Source organism: Haliotis rubra, unplaced genomic scaffold (genome assembly GCF_003918875.1).
Source record: "Haliotis rubra isolate DU_JTF1 unplaced genomic scaffold, ASM391887v1 Scf215, whole genome shotgun sequence".
Classification (NCBI taxonomy): Eukaryota; Metazoa; Mollusca; class Gastropoda; order Lepetellida; family Haliotidae; genus Haliotis; species Haliotis rubra.
The window spans coordinates 127,516-149,112 of record NW_025766170.1 but is presented as its reverse complement, the minus strand read 5'-3'; the positions used below and the strand labels follow the sequence as shown (position 1 = coordinate 149,112).

At 40.1% G+C, this 21,597-nt stretch overlaps 2 pseudogenes; both read left to right on the top strand.

Annotated features, from left to right (window-relative positions):
* Positions 1 to 8,730: 8,730 nt before the first annotated feature.
* LOC124276888 lies at positions 8,731 to 10,895 on the top strand (annotated as a pseudogene).
* Positions 10,896 to 13,312: 2,417 nt separating this feature from the next.
* On the top strand, positions 13,313 to 15,605 carry LOC124276887 (annotated as a pseudogene).
* Positions 15,606 to 21,597: the final 5,992 nt, after the last annotated feature.

The window sequence follows — 21,597 nt, the reverse complement described above, 5'->3', positions numbered from 1 at the left end:
TATGACAATCTGCTAAAGGTATTGAGATACTCGATCGTCACTGATAAGTGGTGTCACTGTCTTGTACAGGATCACAGATGCTGCATGGAAACAAGGGTCTCGTGTCATTGTCTGGAACACGATGTCCAGAAGCTACACGTAAACAAATTCGTAATGTCACAATCTGGAAACATATCTTCCGATTTTACATGATTATTGACATGTAGTGTCAGAAGGACAGTGGTCAGCAATGAAGCTCCTGGTGATGCTACATGATTCCACGTGTATGCAGTGCACTTGTAATTGGTGTTAACTAAAGATTTGTTTAGAATAGAATCTCCTTATTATTATTGGTTTTCCAAAATGCCCTTTTTAACACACTGCATTCGTCATCACGGATACATTTTCTGAGTGTTCATCAAATGAGGAAATCCTAACTTCGTTGTATATTCGACAGATTTGCAGTATCGGTGACTTTGGGGTCTTTATCAAGCGCGTGGAAACATGTACCAGTCGTAGAAACATCTTATACGTAAAAACAAAATATAATGCGAGTTGTATTTCTTTTCAATATCTAAAGATCTATTCTGACTTCAAATTGTTATGGACCACACAACTTACAACAACAAAACAGCTTGTCAGAGCATGCGAGGAATATATACATTTAATAATTCCAACAAAATATTCATGATAATTAGTACCCATTGATATTGACCAGCAAAAATATTATGTGCGATCTATTAGTATTTTACCTTTGGAATAATAGATGAAATGTACTGGAACTGATATTTTAATTCAACAAGACTCAAACGTAATACAAAACATATACCGGCAGTTGAATTCTATAACTAAATATTATACAAACTGAATGTAATAATATTTAAAAAAAATAATTTCAAGTATACATTTGAGAATTACATGATATAATTTATGTCTCCTAATCAATATTTTATTAAGGATAAGATGGAAAGTCTTTCAATACTGTTCTACAGTGCTGCTTCACAGATAACATCCCTCGCTTAACATCCTGTACGTTTATCTTGTTCTCGATCCTACACATATACTTGTAAGAAATGGTATATAAAATGTAAATATGAGTACACATTGTCTATTCCATGATGATCAGATGATTTTTCAATGCAACGTTTGACTGTTCTGTTTCCTTCACCTTTTGGGTACCAAAAGGAATGTATTGTAACATAATGGAATACAGAGTATTGCATTACATAGAAAAGCGATTGGTGCACCTTATAGAAAAAGACCCATCTTGTATGCATAGTCAGGTTAATGGACTTATTCAGGGGATTTGGTCTGATGTGTGTACTGATCTGTTATGTACTATGTGAGGCCATTATCGTCAGTGGAGTGTTAATCAAACAATGTTAACTGGTGAAACACCGGTATAATTAAACATGATGTGTAGCGGTTACTGAGGGAATGTAGACAGATCTGTGGAACTTGGTATCAGGTCATCATTTCAAGTGCAGTCTCCGGCCCAAGTAGTCAAGTGTTGAAAGGTGAGAACCATGAAAACGCCCATGCAAGTCTTAACAGTAATAGTTTTGATGAGCTACTTTCGATCAACCCAAGCTATCCATCGTCAAACTCACCAACAACTGAGAAGCAAGCTGCTCACCAACTATTCAGCAGAGATAATGCCCTCCACTGAAAATCTGGAACCCCTTAATATCTCTGTCTTGTGTAGGCCGCTCGCAGTTCTCGGACTTGATTTTGCTGATTCTGTGTTTACATTTTCTGCCGTGTTTGTATCGAAGTGGACAGATCCTGATTTGACATGGAATATCGACAACTATGACAAGCTCGGTGTGATTCTCCTCTCTCCAAGGGATATCTGGTACCCAAGACCTACTATCCTCAATAGTGTGAATTCAAAGATTTTTCTTGAAAGCGAAGAAGCTTTGTTGGTGCAAAACGGAACTGTTCACCAAAACGTTATAAGCACGTTTCAAACAATTTGCAAGGCTGACAGCACCTCATTTCCATTTGACAGTCAGTGTTGTAATCTGAACATGATACCTCCCGCTTTGTGTCGAATACTACCGAGTGCATCATTAAATCTGACCACTGATGTGACAGATACCTCTGGCAATTTATGAATGTGTCAACAACATCAGACCGCTTAGGTGTGTCATACTTCACAATTCATATGAAGCGTCAGTCAACGTTCTACGTGACCACTATTTTGTTTCCAATGTGGCTTCTGTCTCTCCTGAACCTCTGCTCCTTCCTAATGCCCATCGACTCAGGAGAAAGGATGTCGTACCTAATCTCCATATGCCTGTCTTATTCTGTGTTTCTGGTCTTCATCATCGATGTGATGCCAAAGTCGGGATCTTTGTCAAAAATGGCTGTGTATCTGATCCTGGTTCTCAGTCAGAGCTGTCTTTCAATTATAGCAACACTGATCATCATGAACCTGCAACACCCCAGCTGTTGCGGACGATGTGATCGTGCTGGAACTACCATAACTCCAAGTACAGACCAAGCCTATGTCACACCGAAAGGAAGGAGATCTCATGCTTATAGTACTTATACTCTTGACAAAATATGCTTTGTTGCTTTCCTTTTGTGGTGGATCCTGTGCATACTTGTATTTTATGTGTAATGATTATTGTATGATTTTACTCATTATTAGAATTGGGCAGAATGAATCATTTGTAATGTGTTTAATCTTCGTTCACTTCCGTTCAATGACAACTAAACATAGATGTTAACTGTTTTCGTGATGCAATTTACTCATTTTCGTTTTAAAAAACGCTTTGTAATGGTTGATATGACAATGTTTAATGACAATCAGAAATATAATCTGTCGTATTTAAGAGTGTTAAATATTAGAAAGGAGATAATACTGAAATGTGTCTGGCCAGAGTTTGTTCTAAACGTCATTTAGTAGATATATATTGAGCATTTTGTATCTTGTGTGTCGTAATCTGTGTTGTAATCTATTCACTCAAATTTGTGACGTGTTTTAATACAACTCGTGCTGAAATGGTGTTTACGGCAATCAATGCTTCATGGCTGAATATTATGGTGGATATGTATGATGACATTTCTAAATTTGGTCATGACAATCGAACTGGCTTTCAGAGGTTTCTCGCAAATATATTTTCCTAACATTTTGTCAATATCAATCATTGTACCTATACATGAAAATAATCCAGAAAATTATAGAGCACAGTGCCTAAATATCATACTAAGTGATATTTTTTCATTTATAAATTTTTACAAAACACCGCAACACCTATGATTTATACCTCAGTATTTGACAGGTATATTCATATCATAATTATATTTGTTTGTGTGATTATTTTGAATAATCTGATTTAATAATCTGATGTGCACGTGCTCAATCAAAGGCGAACTCGTGTATCCGTCTTTATCAAGTTTCAGTACACTCTACTTATGCAATTGGTTTCTTTGTGACTAAGCAAGTTCAACATCTGACCACTGCTCAAAGATGGCACGTTAATGGTATGCAGAATGCTGCGATACCTTTGAGGGCTATTGCAAGATTGGTCAGAAAACATCCACAAACTAATGACGTTAAGTTTTCATGTGTTTATGCGAATAAGACACTTGCACGTTAGGCAAACATGAGTAACATGTAAATGCAAGCTAGGTGCTATAAATCAGAAACAATTATACGCAGTTTTTATGGATTTAAAAAGAAATCACCGTTGGTCGTCATAAATTATTGCTTTGGTTGAAAAATGCTATGTCAGATGGTAAGATGTTGAATTTAAACAGAAAAATTAGCTATCTGATTGGTTATCCTGTTGGGTGGAAGCAAGGTTGTTTATCAGATCCCACGTTGCTCTCTTTCTAAAGGAAACATGGCGTATATGGTTTATGGCGAGTGAGGAATCCAATTGATATTTCTTCATATATTCGTTGACTTAAATATTGGTTTGAAATTTTAGAAATGCATGAAGATCGCATTCATATGAATGCTTATAAAATGAGTTTGGGTATACAACCTGGCATCCAATATTCGTTTTATTCTATTTTCTCATGGATTTAGTTAGGTATAGTTGTACCAAGGTATCGATAATAGGTTTGATTATTTAGTAAAAGACAAGTTCCACCAGGAATGGACACAACTCTTGAACATATATTTCAATATGAAATTTGCAGATCTTTTGGATATCTAATAGAACCAAAACTGTATTTAAATGTTTCAGCTTGGAAATATCTGCTTATAATATTTTCCCAATTCAGACCACAGATATCATGGAAGACAAATGACGAGAGCATGCCATGCCTAGACACATAAGAGTATGTCTTTTCTGTCCTGTATTTTGGAGGATAAATTTCACCTATTACAAAGAAACAAAAATGTATTCCCCCAAATACCTACATTTTCAAAACTTGTAATATTTAAATTTCTGGTTATCGTAAAGGATGATAATTAATTGTTAGTCTAGCTCTATTTGTTCATTGTGCTCTTCGTCGTCGTAAAACAATGTTAACATGAGGACATTATTTACATCCATAGCTATATATATAATGTTATATAAAGTAGGTTCCATGCAATACTTGTATGTACGATTTGTATGTGTCATTTATAATTGCTGTTTTACTTGTATTTGGACTGGAGGCTTAGAATACAATAAATATTTTGATCTTGAATATGATAAGAGCTTTTGGACATTTGTACAGATGCCCTCCTGTGTCCTGTTTCCAGTACGTTGTCACTCAAGTCCAGACTTGCATTAAATATTATAACATTAAATATCTAGACATGGGGTTTGTTACGGAATACCATTTATCATACAATGGATAGTGTTCTCGGCAGGATAAAGCCAACGGATATTTTCGGTATCCGTTGGGGTCATATACGGATATCGATGCAAATTAGAGAGGTCATATGCAAATTCCAGGGACTACTTTCACAGTGTAAACAAACATGGCGTCAAGGGTCGGTGGTCGTGTCCGGATTAACGGCCGTGGTTACGGTACTGTCAGTGCTTTGATCCCAGAAAATTCATGACTGGTTTTGATAGATGGAATAGATTACAAAGCGAACACAGAAATTCATAGGCTCACGAAGATACTAACATCAGTTCCCCGACCGACTGTCAGTGTTATCGAGAGAACGGTGCACAATGTCACGCTAACATTAAAGCGTATTTGGTTGTTCAAAAGGTTAATTGAATGTTTCTGAAGTTCCACGTGAGTTTGTTGTTATTTTTCAAACGTAAGCTAAGATGTATTGACAAGAATACGTGCTTTAGCATAAACGCTTACTGGGAACTAGATGACCGCTGAGTGATCAGGACAAAATTATGTCACCGGGCTTGTGACGTAACGTATTACTCCGCTCATATTTGTGACGTCATAGACAGTCCACGAAGATTAGTTTCATGATTTGTGGCATTTGAAATCGCATTTTCTTAAATTATAAAGCAAAAACGACATTGTATGATAAATAGGTTATCACGCTCGTGTGTTTTGGGATGGTTAATATCCTGCATTAGGAATAAACAATATGTATTTAGCTCGCCAAGGCTCGCTAAATACAATGATTATTCCTAATGCAGGATATTAACCATCCCAAAACACACGAGCGTGATAACCTAAATATATAAGGACTGTATGTTTCATAGGAAATATAACAAAGGATATATTTACTAAAACTCATCCATCATGTCATTTCAACCTACTTTAGTCAAAGACATGTGGAGCGGGTTCTGCTTTGTTGTGATAGTGAAACTTTTCCGTCACCAAAGTTAAAGAGTTTAATTCATTCTGATAAGTAACTTTGCTGTGTCCATCAGATATGTGAATGTGAGTTGTAAAACATCTGTAACTCTTTACTATGGAATAATGCTGACTCGCACCACTACTTACTACTCAGTTGCAAACGAGCAGAAACCCCCATCATGAAAATTAAAAGTGTGGGAACAAGATTGTTCAAGAGTGCATGTCGATGTGCATTATCTATCGTCAAAGCATGCAACATGATCTTTAGAGTATGGATGTGTGTGTGTGTGTGTGTGTGTGTGTGTGTGTGTGTGTGTGTGTGTGTCTGTCACAACCTTCTACGGGTGCGTGACGTCAAAACGGAACACATGTTGAATATGAGGTTGAGCTTGCAGCGTTAACAAAACAACCCAAATAACATTAAGAAATATTTTATATAGATATTGTATATTTAATAAAATTCCCCAAAAGAATAATCGTTAAATGATTACCTCCCTGTAGCATTAACATTTGTCCTGATGAAATGCCCTTGAACACATTGTTACACAATGAAGAGGTGTTGACCAATTACTAGACCACTTACCGTTTTTCAGTTTCTTATCGACAAAATAGGTTGACATGCTACAATAACCATTATAAATCTCATTCATGTATCTCAGCTTCACGGCTTTTCACAACGACTAATATATTTCTGAAAACAATTAAGAGGTTGTATATCCATACCAGCTTCTAAATGCCACTTAAGGAAGGAAACTTAAATCTTACCCTATTAATTCATGCTTTACTTGCTGGATGCGTGATTGTATCTTGCCAATCTTTTGTCACAGCCATTATCATAGTTTTAAATATTAACATTTTTTTCAGTTTGAGGAACAGTTGTGTCCTATATTGTTACTGTTATTTATTCTTGGACAATGCTTTCTATTTCACCTTTATGCTTTAACTTACAATGTATACTCTCAAAATCCACTATCCGAGCTTGTCTTCTTCTTTTCTAAATGTAGTTCTGCTTTATACTATTACTGTTACCTATTCAGACCATTAGTTCTGTAGCACTGTTAGCGCTGTACACACATGTCATGTATGGTAGTTATATGCATTTATAATTATGTCATACGTCCATTCACGTAGTAGCGATGTATCAAATCAATGTATCTCTCTCTGTCTGTCTACATTGTTTTACAGCCTGGTAAAAATATTCAGATATTTGATCTGTACTAATGTGTGGAATCAGGTACAGTAGCCTTTGATGCTGTATGGAAACAGAGGCCTCGTGTCAATTTACTGTAACACAATGTCCAGAAGCTGCATGTAAACAAATTCGTAGTGTCATATTTACCGTTCATATTGACTGACGCATGGTCAGCTGCTTGACCTGATGTGTATGTACTGCTCTTGTAGTTGGTGAAGCAGTGAAATGAAGGGAGTGGTGATCAAACACTTTTATCCTAAACCATTATACAAAAAGGATCGATCATACCCTTGAGAGACCTAATGGAATAATGGGGTTAGCTTGGGTAATCTTTAGTTACAGATTTTCTTTAATATAAAACGTAATTATTCTCCTCCTCAATGACACACTATCACATTTATCACACTGCAGCAATTTTTGCTGAAAAGTAACTAATATGCAAGGGTTACACACATCTTATACAGTCGATAATATTTCATAAAAGGCAAAAACTGTTTCATTAAAAAAGCAAAGCCTTACGACCATTACTGCTTTTGTATTCGCCAAAAATAACATTATCATCGGTGGTTTAATAAGGAACTAATCGGAACTTCAAAGTTGAAACAAAATGAACTTGTTGTAGAGAATATGTAGTATGTTTGTTTCGTTTGTTCGCCGCGCTCATCAATTCTCCGGCTATATGGCGCCATCTGTAAATAATCCAGTGATCAACAGCATGAGCATCGATCTATGCAATTGGGATTCGATGACATGTGTCAACCAAGTCAGCGAGCCAGACCACAAGCATGGGTTGCTGAAGACCAATTCTACGGTTTGTTTTCATATCTATGTGAACACAAACTGAACTGCGAACTGTTAATGTTTGTCAATATAAAATTGACTTTCTGACTTTAAGTTGTATTAGAATGTTCGAATGTGAGAGAAATCCCCGAAGAATTCATGATCAATCATCATTGAACTATAGCTCGGCCATGGCCTTATTAATATTTATGAGTTATTACCTCGGCTGGAACGTTCGAGATAATTAGTCACAGGCTTCTCTAATGTCCGAGATTCATGTTGATGTTTCCTTCTCATATGACCCATAAGAGTTAATCTTATCTTACGTGGCAATGCCGGTCTCTCAATTACTGGAAATCAGAATCTATAGCTGTCAAACAAAACGTTTTCTCAGTTAACTTCTGTTGTACATACCTTGGCCCATGACAGTCACTTGTGAACATTGTTGAGAGATGAATTGTGTAATTACATGTATTGGGAGAGGGCTTTTCTAAGTGGGATAACTTGTGCCCAATCCTTTTCTTGAATCAACAGCTATGTTTCAATCAAAATATGTGCATTTAAGCACAGCTATCGCAAATCTACGTTTCTATAGAACAGTTTCATACTGGAAAATCACCATACATACATTACATTCTTCAAAACAAATCTGTCTATGGGGAGTCATAACATGGTCATAAAAGCCTACCAAAAAGCCTTTGAATTTCTTAAACGGGTTTTCATTTATTGGTGTCGGGTCACTTTGACATGATCTATACAGGTGTGTGTTTGCAATTCGATGTTGTCAGAAGGCTAACAACGCGCCCACATTCATCTATGCACACATTGTTGTGTAACTATCATGCATGGATATTTCACCTGAATTTTGAATATGACCTTTTCAACCAATGAATAAACCCTTTCGGAAGTTCTGAAATCTTTGTAGGTGATATGTGTATCAGCTTAGCGTCACTGGCAACCAATGATGTGCGTGTATCTGTTGTCACGTGACTGGCAACGACGCACTATATGTTAGGCTTGTGTTTATCGTCACAACCATTCGTCTCCTCTCCCCCGACTCGTAACCGTCTTTGAGAGTGCAGCAGTATTAGATCACTAAAGCATCATGGTAAGTTGAAGTTTCATTGTCACAGCAAAATATTGGCACATCGCAACACATTCAGGACATATTATGTTTTTTAACTCTCAATAGAGCATATTGATGACGGTCATTTGTAACGTAATATCTGGACCGTGTACAGTAACCAGGATAGGTTGGTTATGAATGTATTTTTGTCTTCAGAGGGAATGTATCTCCATCCATGTTGGTCAAGCCGGTGTCCAGATGGGCAATGCCTGCTGGGAGTTGTACTGTTTGGAGCACGGTATCCAGCCTGATGGTCAGATGCCCTCTGACAAGACCATCGGGGGTGGTGATGATTCTTTCAACACCTTCTTCAGTGAGACTGGCGCAGGAAAACATGTCCCCAGGGCTGTCTTCGTTGATCTCGAGCCAACTGTTATTGGTAAGAACTTTCACTGGACATAATTCACTATTTACATTCAAAATGGTCCTTTAATTCTTTCACGCGAATCAGATTAACCTTTTCGAAAAATTAATGTTCATTGCAGTCGAATAAACGGTTCAGGTTGCGAAAAGGAATTTATGCTACCTTTCTTCTTTACATATTGGCTTCAGATAATATTAACGTTTAGTTCAAATAAAATCAGCCAATTTTGTTTAAAAGACAGAAGTTTTCATGCAAACTGCGGGAGTGGCTGATGGCTTTGGCAGGGCAGGGCTAAGGTCACTGGAAGTTTGCCTATGACGTCAAACTGAATCGGTTTCGGCGGATAGTCCTCTCTGTTTATTTCCCTGAGAAAAAAAAATTAAATCATTTCTGCAGGCGATTGTTTAAATACACGTTACATCACGAGTATGAATGATTTCGTTTCGAACAAAGTTTTAATCATCATCCTTGCATTCTTACAGATGAGGTCCGTACCGGTACCTACCGTCAGCTGTTCCACCCAGAACAGCTCATCACTGGCAAGGAGGACGCTGCCAACAACTACGCCCGTGGCCACTACACCATCGGAAAGGAGATCGTTGATCTCGTCCTTGACCGACTCAGGAAACTGGCTGACCAATGCACTGGACTCCAGGGCTTCCTCATCTTCCACAGCTTCGGTGGTGGCACTGGCTCTGGTTTCACCTCTCTCTTGATGGAGCGTCTGGAGTGTTGACTACGGAAAGAAGTCCAAGCTGGAGTTTGCTGTCTATCCTGCTCCTCAGATCTCCACTGCCGTGGTCGAGCCTTACAACTCCATCCTGACCACCCATACCACTCTGGAGCACTCAGACTGCGCCTTCATGGTCGACAACGAGGCCATCTACGACATCTGCCGTCGCAACCTTGACATCGAGCGTCCCACTTACACCAACTTGAACCGTCTGATTGGTCAGATCGTCAGCTCCATCACTGCCTCTCTCCGCTTTGACGGTGCCCTGAACGTGGATCTGACAGAGTTCCAGACCAACTTGGTGCCCTACCCACGTATTCACTTCCCTCTGGCTACGTACGCTCCTGTCATCTCTGCAGAGAAGGCCTACCACGAGCAACTGTCAGTGTCTGAAATCACCAATGCCACCTTCGAGCCTGCCAACCAGATGGTGAAGTGTGATCCCCGTCACGGCAAGTACATGGCCTGCTGCATGTTGTACCGTGGTGATGTCGTCCCCAAGGACGTCAACGCTGCCATCGCTACCATCAAGACAAAGAGAACCATCCAGTTTGTGGACTGGTGTCCCACCGGTTTCAAGGTCGGCATCAACTACCAGCCACCCACTGTTGTTCCCGGTGGTGACTTGGCCAAGGTCCAGAGAGCTGTGTGCATGTTGAGCAACACCACTGCCATCGCTGAAGCCTGGGCACGTCTTGACCACAAGTTCGATCTGATGTACGCCAAGCGTGCCTTCGTCCACTGGTACGTGGGTGAGGGTATGGAGGAGGGCGAGTTCTCCGAGGCCCGTGAGGACTTGGCTGCTCTGGAGAAGGACTACGAAGAGGTCGGAGTGGACTCCGTTGAGGGAGAAGGCGAGGAAGAGGGCGAGGGTATTAAATGACTTTCATTGCAGAACCTATTAAAGCAATCTGATTTTGTGTTATTGTTAAAAGTATGTTCTTTAAAGTGAAACTGAACGAACCAAAAATTAACCAATAAAGTTACCACCATTGTACTCTTTTAATTCATTTGTTATTCTGTAAGGGTGAATGAGTATGGTTTTACGTAGTTTTACCAATATTCCAGCAATATCACAGCGGGGGACACCACAAATGGGCTTCATCCATTGTACCCATGTGGAGAATCAAACCCGGGTCTTCGGCATGACGAGCAAATGCTTTATCTGGGCTACCCCACTGCCCCTTTTTCTGTAAGGATTATATATGCGTAAAGATACCCTTACTTATGCTGCACATTTGCAATCACTTTCGTTCATTTCCATACAAGATGGATAGATTTGACTGAACGTAAAGTAATGTAAGAATTCCAAATCGAGTTCATGAACTGAGTATGTTCAAAGATTTTGCTTAACCCGAATGCCATAGGGCAGCTGTAACAATAAACAATTAGTCCTGGACGAGAATTGGACACATTATTACTACCCATATTCATGTCAATGAGGGAGTATGTTGAATAATAGTAATTCCTTTTCATACGACGGATTCACTTGCAAATATTGCCCGTGAAGATCCGGCTTAGAATTGATCTTCCCTAACTCATGATTGTCGTAAGAGGCGACTATTGAGATTGATTGGTCAGTCTCGTTGACTTGGTAGACACACGTAATTGTATCCCATCAACAAACAAAGTGACGGCATAAATCCTACTGGGAATCATGCAGGAGGAAACAGAAGCACTGTCAGTCCCCATCATCCCCGGTAAGGAAGTCTATCTTTGGTGAAGGTCGCGGGTTCGATCCCGGACCGCGTCATACCAAAAGACGTTAAAATATGGTACTTGTTGGTCCCTGCCTGGCGCTCGGCATTAATGGGTACAACAAGGACTGGTCGGCTCGGAGTCAGTATAATGTGTCTGAGTGGAATATTCATGCTTCACTGCGGCATGGTATCTCAGTGAGCTAGCACTATGAAACCAGCTTCTGTCTAGGCTAGTACAAGCAGCCGCACATGTAAATGGTGACATGCAGCCGCACATGTAATTGGTGACATGTAAATGTATTTAAAAATATCTAACTTGTTCACATCGCGATATGGCTGCAATATTGCCGATACGATGTAAAGTTTTAACGTACAAAACTATAAAATCATGGTTGGTGGTGAGTGGGTGAGTTTGGGGGAGGGTTGATGGGTGTTTTGATGTTTGGGGTTGATGGGTGCAGGTATGAGAGTGAGTCAGTGAGTATCAGTGAGCGAGTCTGGCTATTGACTGAGACGGGACAATCACTTTGTAAAGTAATCTCTATGTTTCCTATTTTCTGTGAAAGGTCAGCTGGCACTTTACGTGTAAAGGGGCACACACATGACTATACAGATACCATTCACACGCAATATGGCATTCCCTACAGTACATTCATTATTACATGTAACATTATGCGAAGGTAATGGATTCAAAGAACCAACTCATAAAACCTGCTGATTTACTCGATCCCAACTGACACTTTGATAAAGTACTATTCTCCATTTCCAGCAAGGTTATTGTGTACAAAGGAAGTGGGGTAGCCCAGTGGTTAAAGCGTTCGCTCGTCACGAATAGCTGTAAAATAGCTGTACAATTGCTGATGTGGCGTAAAGCAACTTTCACTCACTCACTCGTCACGTCAAAGGCCCAGGCTCGGAAAATTGCTAAAAGCAGCGTAAAACCCAACTCGCTCACTCACTCACTCACTGTATGCATTACTTCTTTCCCAATGCTTTGAAACACACTGTTCACATCATATGCAGGCCGTTATTTGTCATCAATAAAGTGCATTGTACAAACACAAGCATAGCCCAGGTCTTAGAAACGAGTGAGTGAGTATCACGGCAGGGAACACCGGAAATGGGCTTCACACATTGTACTCTTGTGAGGAATCGAACCAGGGTCTTCGGCGTGACGAGCCAACGCTTGAACCACAAGGCTACCCCACCGCCCCGAATCACTTTGAAATAGTGATGATACCAGGTAGCATAAACATTCTAGTCAGTCAAAAGTTCACCTGAAATAATTCGGGAATGTAGGCTACCCCACCGCTCCTCTTAGAAACGAAGGTGAGACATACTATGATATGCATTGAGTTGTTGCAAGTAGCATTTCAATAAACGAGGTCGAACGGCTAGGTACAAACCGAGCACATAACTGTTTGGAAATAACATCAATGATGTTCGCTTTCTATTCACTTTGAGTCATCAATGCATAGATATACTATAGGTGCTATGAGTAGATTTCAATAACGTTTCGATTCACTGAAAACGCTTTTTAAAATGCGTAAAAGTCATTGCAATTGTAGTACTGTTTTGTGTATTTGAGCAGAGCCCTTGGTTACATGATTGTCCAGTTTGTGCCCATGTTTGTTGTCACATCATTGGCAACGCGCACCTGGCCTCAGAGTATATACACAGTATGTCTGCCAAACATTCATCACATCGTCTCCCACACCAAACCGTCCAAGTGAGCTTCGTCATCATCAACTAAACAAGCACCATGGTGAGTTGATCCATAAACACTTGAGAGATTTTAATGAAGAATCCTTTAAACCTAATCCGCTATGTACATAATTTGAGTGCCTGGTTATATTATGTTTTCGGATGGCAGTTTCCCTCTCGTCACAACGAGGCGGATTGCGTCACACGCACATTGTAAATTGGTGTTGGATCATGGCTTGTGTTTAAGATAAAGGTGTTTTGATAATTTAGTGAAACGTTTTACAATTGTTCATGCAATAATTAGGATAAGAAATGCATTTCTTAGGAGTACGAACACAAATAACACGAGGATACAAATTACCTGTATATGATCTTATAATATGCGTTTACAAGTGTTTTGTATTCATATGATATTGGTGTGACTATAAATTGGTCTTCAGAGGGAATGTATCTCCATCCATGTTGGTCAAGCCGGTGTCCAGATGGGCAATGCCTGCTGGGAGTTGTACTGTTTGGAGCACGGTATCCAGCCTGATGGTCAGATGCCCTCTGACAAGACCATCGGGGGTGGTGATGATTCCTTCAACACCTTCTTCAGTGAGACTGGCGCAGGAAAACACGTCCCCAGGGCTGTCTTCGTTGATCTCGAGCCAACTGTTATTGGTAAGGACTTTCACTGGACATAACGGTCTGCATAATTCTACCCCGTCATACTATGGGTTTAAATTCAAATGCCAGTATAGTTTTCCATTTTCGACTGTATTGTTTCTAAAAAAATCTAATATGAGAATGTTTGTATTGCCTAATTATTCAATACTGAATATACGTCAAAGATGGAAGAATAGAAACACGTAGAGAATCACCATAATATTAACTTTAATGCTTGCTTGTCCACAGATGAGGTCCGTACCGGTACCTACCGTCAGCTGTTCCACCCAGAACAGCTCATCACTGCGCAAGGAGGACGCTGCCAACAACTATGCCCGTGGTCACTACACCATCGGAAAGGAGATCGTTGACCTCGTCCTTGACCGACTCAGGAAACTGGCTGACCAATGCACTGGACTCCAGGGCTTCCTCATCTTCCACAGCTTCGGTGGTGGCACTGGCTCTGGTTTCACCTCTCTCTTGATGGAGCGTCTGAGTGTTGACTACGGAAAGAAGTCCAAGCTGGAGTTTGCTGTCTATCCTGCTCCTCAGATCTCCCACTGCCGTGGTCGAGCCTTACAACTCCATCCTGACCACCCATACCACTCTGGAGCACTCAGACTGCGCCTTCATGGTTGACAACGAGGCCATCTATGACATCTGCCGTCGTAACCTCGACATCGAGCGTCCCACTTACACCAACTTGAACCGTCTGATTGGTCAGATCGTCAGCTCCATCACTGCCTCTCTCCGTTTTGACGGTGCCCTGAACGTGGATCTGACAGAGTTCCAGACCAACTTGGTTCCCTACCCACGTATCCACTTCCCTCTGGCTACCTACGCCCCTGTCATCTCTGCAGAGAAGGCCTACCACGAGCAACTGTCAGTGTCTGAAATCACCAATGCCACCTTCGAGCCTGCCAACCAGATGGTGAAGTGTGATCCCCGTCACGGCAAGTACATGGCCTGCTGCATGTTGTACCGTGGTGATGTCGTCCCTAAAGACGTCAACGCCTCTATCGCTACCATCAAGACAAAGAGAACCATCCAGTTTGTGGACTGGTGTCCCACCGGTTTCAAGGTCGGCATCAACTACCAGCCACCAACTGTTGTTCCCGGCGGTGACTTGGCCAAGGTCAGAGAGCTTTGTGCATGTTGAGCAACACCACTGCCATCGCTGAAGCCTGGGCTCGTCTTGACCACAAGTTCGATCTGATGTACGCCAAGCGTGCCTTCGTCCACTGGTACGTGGGTGAGGGTATGGAGGAGGGCGAGTTCTCCGAGGCCCGTGAGGATTGGCTGCTCTGGAGAAGGACTACGAAGAGGTCGGAGTGGACTCCGTTGAGGGAGAAGGCGAGGAAGAGGGCGAGGAGTATTAAACATGAAATGACTTTCTTGGGAATATTATTCTCATCTAAATACTTTATTTGGTATAATTGTTAGAAGACTGAGAACATTATCGGTAAAATACAATAATGATCAATGTGATAATACTCACCCCTGTAATAAGAAATGGATAAATGTTTATATAAATGTTTTGCCTTTATGGCGAGGAAGAGGAGAGGGGTATTAAACGACTTTCAGTGAAGAAAACTAATAATCAAATCATACAGCCTAACCACAACAAAAATGGCCGAATAAAGTTTCCAAAAGTATACTCTTTTCTTTATATACCATGCTGGGAGGATTAGGAATGTGCGATTTACGATTTTTATTATTTGTGCTGCTCATTTTCTGTTACTTTCGTTCATAATCACACAGGACGGCGGGGTAGCCTAGTGGTTAAAGCGTTCGTCACGCCAAAGACCCGGGTTCGATTCCCTTCATGGTCACAATGTTTGAAGCCAATTTCTGGTGTCTCCCGCCGTGATATTGCTGGACTATTCAATTTGTTAAAAGCTAAACTCACTCAGTCATGACCAAACGTGTTGTGGACTGCAAATAGTCAAGTCTAGTCGAGCAATGAACATAAGGCCACATTCATTTCATGTAACTGAATACACATGACCAAGACGACGTTTGTAAAGAGATCTCAGACATGTCCCTACATAGGCCGTTGCTTTTAAAACGTTTGAAATACACAACTCTTGCAATTGGCTTAGTAGGCAGTCAGTATTGTGACACATGGAAATCTGTATCGCTGGTTTTGTCTGCAGATACACGTGAGTCAGAGGATTATATTGGCAACGTGTCGAGTGTTTCCTTCTGGGTAGTCTGGGTAGGTTAATGGGTCGCCCGACACACCGGAGATCGGGTTCCATAACAATGTATGACGACTTGGTGAATATTACCGTAATATTGACAAAAAAGGCACAACGTCACACTCACTTCTGTGTGGGTGGTGGGGTAGCCTAATGGTTAAAGCGTTTGGTCGTGACGCCGCAGACATAGGTTTGATTCCCCACATAGGTACAATGTGTGAAGCCCATTTCTGGTGTCCCTCGACGTGATATTGCTGGAATATTGCTAAAAGCGGCGTGAAACCAAACTCACTTACTCTACATTCTGTCTGGTGTATAGGATAGGGCGTCTGACCTGAAAGTTGAAAGGCAATAATTTGATCCGTTGACCGCGTCATACCTTAAAACTTCAAAATATACGTACTGACAGATATAACGAACAATTTGATAGTCCGGGCCACTTGCTGTATGTTAGTCGAAATGCGAATAACGAACTACGATTATAACGAAATTAATTCAGTAGACACTCTCAGTTCGATATAACCGCATTTTACAGCATATTAAAATAAGATATTTGCAAATTATTTTATTTATTATTAATTTCCATTTCCTCTTTGGTAACTGAGGCAATGAGGTAGCCTAGTGGTTGAAGCATCTGCTCGTCACGCCGAAGACCAGGGTTCGATTCCCCACATGGGCAATAATTTGTGAAATCCATTTCTGGTGTTCCCCGCCGCGATATTGCTGGAATATTGCTAAAAGCGGCGTAAAACCATACTCACTACCTCAGTAAATTCTGCTTGTCCTTTAAGGTCACGTGATGGATTGGATAGTCAGTGGTTAGGTTGATTCACGCTATTGACAAACACTGGTTCACTTGTCTAAACTTGATTATATACACGAATGCCGCCATAATACGGCTGGAACATTTCTTAATTCGGTGTTCCAAGCTCACAGATATTTTATACGTTGGTGAGGGATATGCAGTATCACTTGTAATTGCAATATTCACGATCCGAGAAATTACGTCAATATCAGGGCAAACAGACCGTTATATATTTTGTTGAATAAGTGCCAGTTCCTTCAGAATAAATTAAATATGTGCATTGCTTTATGTACAACGCAAGTGTAGGACTTCGGAATGTAAACATATCAAACTCTGTGATTGTCTGGCACGAAACAACTAAGGAGTGAGTGAGCTTTTGGTTTTACGCCGCTTTCAGTAATATTCCAGCAATATCACAGCGGGGGACACCAGAAATGGGCTTCACACATTGTACCCATGTGTGGAATCGAACCCAGGTCTTCGGCGTGACGAGCGAACGCTATTACCACTAGGCTACCCCTCCGCCCGATACGTTAAGATATGACTATGCTCTGGTGTAACACAGGTAAAGTGGCCAGCGACTATTATGAACGATTTCTCCTAACTACATTTAACGTACCACACAGACAGAATGAAGACACATTTCTACTTCACAACAACGGGTAACCAGGCGTACACGTAACGCAATACATGCGCTCTTTGAATGGGATTAATGCAAATATTGCAAGTGTATTAGAACAGTTTCACGGTTCATAACACTACCTGTATCTGAACGCCTCTGGTTTTATTGCACACAGTCAATCGAGTACAACCGCGAGAGCGACAATGAAATCGACTAAAGCCTGTATAATAAACAGGACCTAGCGGAGTAGTGTATGAATATACAATTTTTGTTATTTGGGTTAATAGTTTACGCTCAGGGCTATACAGTACAACCAGAAATTATTGAGAATTTAAAATTGTAATTTTAAAAAAATCACTCATTACTCACGTATTAAATGTGAATATAAGCAGAACATAACTCCAGATTCAAAGACAGATGAACAGTTAGTATTTTGTCAATTCACCATGGGCAGCAATGCAGGCTTCAATGCAGCGGGCATACTACTGATCAAAGAAGTTAGAAAGTCGTGGTCCATGCTGTCTCAATATCAGACCACCTCTTCTTTCATTTCAGCAATATTTGTCAGATTTTTTCTTATTTACACTTTCCTTCATAAGTCCCCAAACATTTTCTATTGGATTTAGGTCAGGGCTATAGCTTGGCCAATCTAATAATGTCATATGAATGAAGGCCTGTGAATGCTTTGAACGATGTTTTGGGTCGTTGTCCTGCTGGAAAATCCAAACATTTCCATAGAACACGTGAGCAGATGGAAGTAAATGTCCCTCGAGAATATCTGTGTGCCGCTCACTGTTCATATTCCCTTCAAATACACAGAGGGCGTTGCCCTGACACAGATATGCCATCCCATACGTTAAATTTCGGACTGTACTTTGGGCGCTGATACAAATGTTTTTCAGTTTGTTTGGTCCAGAATTTCAGTGTATTAGGAAACAGCCACACAGAACTTTCATCTGAGAAAATCACATTGTCCCAGTTAAAATTTCTATGCTGTAAGCACCAGTTCAACCTTCGTTCCTTTTGTTCAGGTTTCATGATCGGTGATGGAATTCCTTGACTTTTGCAATATTTTTCAAAACACGATAAACAGTGGACAAAGGGATGCCTGTTCTACTTGAAATCACTTTAGCTGATCTGATGTCCTTGTTATAATACTCTAAAATCAACTTCCTCTTCTCTAAATCATCCATACTGAGGATCACTGAAAATGTCGTCTGCTAGCAAGTAAACAAAGGGGGATAACTCTTCACAAACTAGTGAAAAAGGATTAACGGAGTTGTCTCTCTTGAATGAAACCAAGCACTTGATAGCTGGTCAAGGTTGTTTATACTAGAAATCCAATTAAACATATTCCTAAAATTCTCAATAATTTCTGGTCATACTATATATACTTCTGTTTAAACTTAAGCATAAAAGTAGGTTTTCATGATAATCCACGGTCCCTTTTCATATCAGAATCTGATATTTACGGTTTTAAATGTAGAAATAAAATAGCAAAGAAACGGAAAGATGATGATGATGATGATGATGATGATGATGATGATGATGATGATGATGATGATGATGATTGCAGCGCTTTGGCGACCAGCAGACATTGAGTATGTCATACCAAATTTTCAAGCGCATAATTTCGTTGACTCGGTAGGTCGCGCTATTAGATTGGAGCATACTGAAAAAATAAACCCAAGCATAAGTTTTGTTCAGTTAGTTTGCCCCAGAAACATTATTTCTGTTGCTACCTATGCCTGTCTTGACAAATGCCAATATGGAATGACAGTCATGACGTCATAGTGCAGAAACCAAGAACACCTACACTGAAACATGTTGCATGTAGTGTATCTGTGTCTTGTTTATTGTTCATCGCCGCATTCTGCAATATTCCAACTATATAACGGCAGTCTGTAAATAATCGAGTTTGGGCCAGACAATCCAGTGATTGACATCCTGAGCATCGATCTACGCAATCGAGATATGATGACATACATCTTCACGGTTCCTAAGAAATTAGTAAATAGGAAATGTTGAAACAGACAGGTAATTAAATATTGTGTATGAGATACAGATACTAGTATATACGATAATTTGAAATAGGCCAGTGTTTAGAACTGTTTAATATTACTAGTGATTGAAACTACGGGTGGTTTTATAGCAGAAATTGAAAGGCTATTATAACTATGAAGAAGAAAATTATCTAAGAACTTTCAGGTATCCATGATTCAGTACTGGGAACGTTTAAATAAGAGGAAAGGTTACAGACATCGGTCATCAGCACTTGTATGCAGCGGCCCAATGCCAAGGAACATACAGAAATTGTACATATTATCAGTTATTAGAATAACACCAATGGTGAATGATAAGGAAACAATTTAAAAATCCAGGTATATGTGTTTAGCATGAGAAAAGAATCTCAACCGAGTGTCCCTTGATAACGACAGGGGTTTAAACAGAATAGGCTTTCTGTTTATCATCTGAAATTATTCGTCCAACTTTTCATTTTGTAAGCATTAATGACCAGCACATGCGGATTATAATGTTTATCTAAAAGCTTTAGTGACGGAAGTTACATCACTTGATGACGTCATCGTGACAGATGACGTCACAATGTTTTGCGAGGCATTTGGATGCAATTTCATTGTACTTTTGTGTCATAGGAGGCTACGGGAGAACTCATCCAAGCGATGTATATACCATGATGATAGTCATTTGATGAATGTTTCTGTGTAAGTATTATGTTCATTAACATAGTGATGCTCTCAAGAAGATCATACATAGAACATAATAGCATAAGGAATTAGGTACTTGGGTATGTTTATGTAAATCAGTTATATCATACAAACAAAACAACGGATAATATACAATACATAGTAGCATGAGATAAAGGAGACATTATAACCAAGGATAAATGAGTGTAAATTGGTTATATTAATATATTTGGTGATACGAATCTCGTAAATGAAATGCCACGGAAATCTCTTCACATAACTTTGTTGATATGCTGATTTGTCAGGACAACATATACTGAAAAATTCTGGAAAACGTATTTATCATTGTATCTGTGTTCATATGGAGTATTCATACAGACTCTGACAGTTTCCTATGACTCAGAAATGACGCGATCTGTACATAAACATGTGTTTGGTTTGAAGGACCCGTAGCTATGTTCCTTTGCATTACGCTACTGAGAATCACAATGTACACAGTACATACTTGAAAGCCTCCGACGTTCGATCTCTTGATCCCGCCAGATACCCAGTTTATTTTAACTTTAACGTGTCCTTCTCAATGTTACACTTTACGAACGACGCCCGATGCAAGGGCGACAGACTTCTATACCCTTTGTGTTGCCCGTTTGTCCACAAATGTTTACACAGTGTGCATTTTGCGTACCGACTAATACAACTTGGACAAAGGGAACGATCGACGAGAATAGAAACCTGGAGATATGACTGGCCTGTAGTAGGTGTGTTTTCCTCACGACGACCTGTACGTATAGTCCGTTTGGCTCAAAAGCGGACCGATGAATTGCAATCTAACTCGAAAACTAATAAACATAAAATACTCAATGAAACGCTGATCATAATCAAAACATCATACCAACTCTGTGAGGTTTTGCAGAATTTTTGTCCTAAAAATAAAAAGTTGTTTAACAAACTATCATTAAAATATTGATACAGTTCACTGTTTGTTAAGAGGGAGGAGTGCAGAGAAAGGGACAGCCAGGTGTTCGAGAACGGATGGAGACGGCACAGCACAGGTTAATGAATAAATAACTTTGTCTGTGAACGTGCTTCTCGAACACCTGGCTGTCCCTTTCTACACTCCTCCCTCGTAACAAACAGTGAACTTCAAACCACGAGCGCCCTTTTCCATTGCCAACACTTTAAAGAACTACACTGTAATAGTGTGGTCTTCCCACAGACAAATATATAGGAATCGACATTTTGACCTACGAAGCTCTATGTAATTATACGGAGGAAAGTGCACAGAGGAATGTCAAGTCTTAATGGATGATTAAC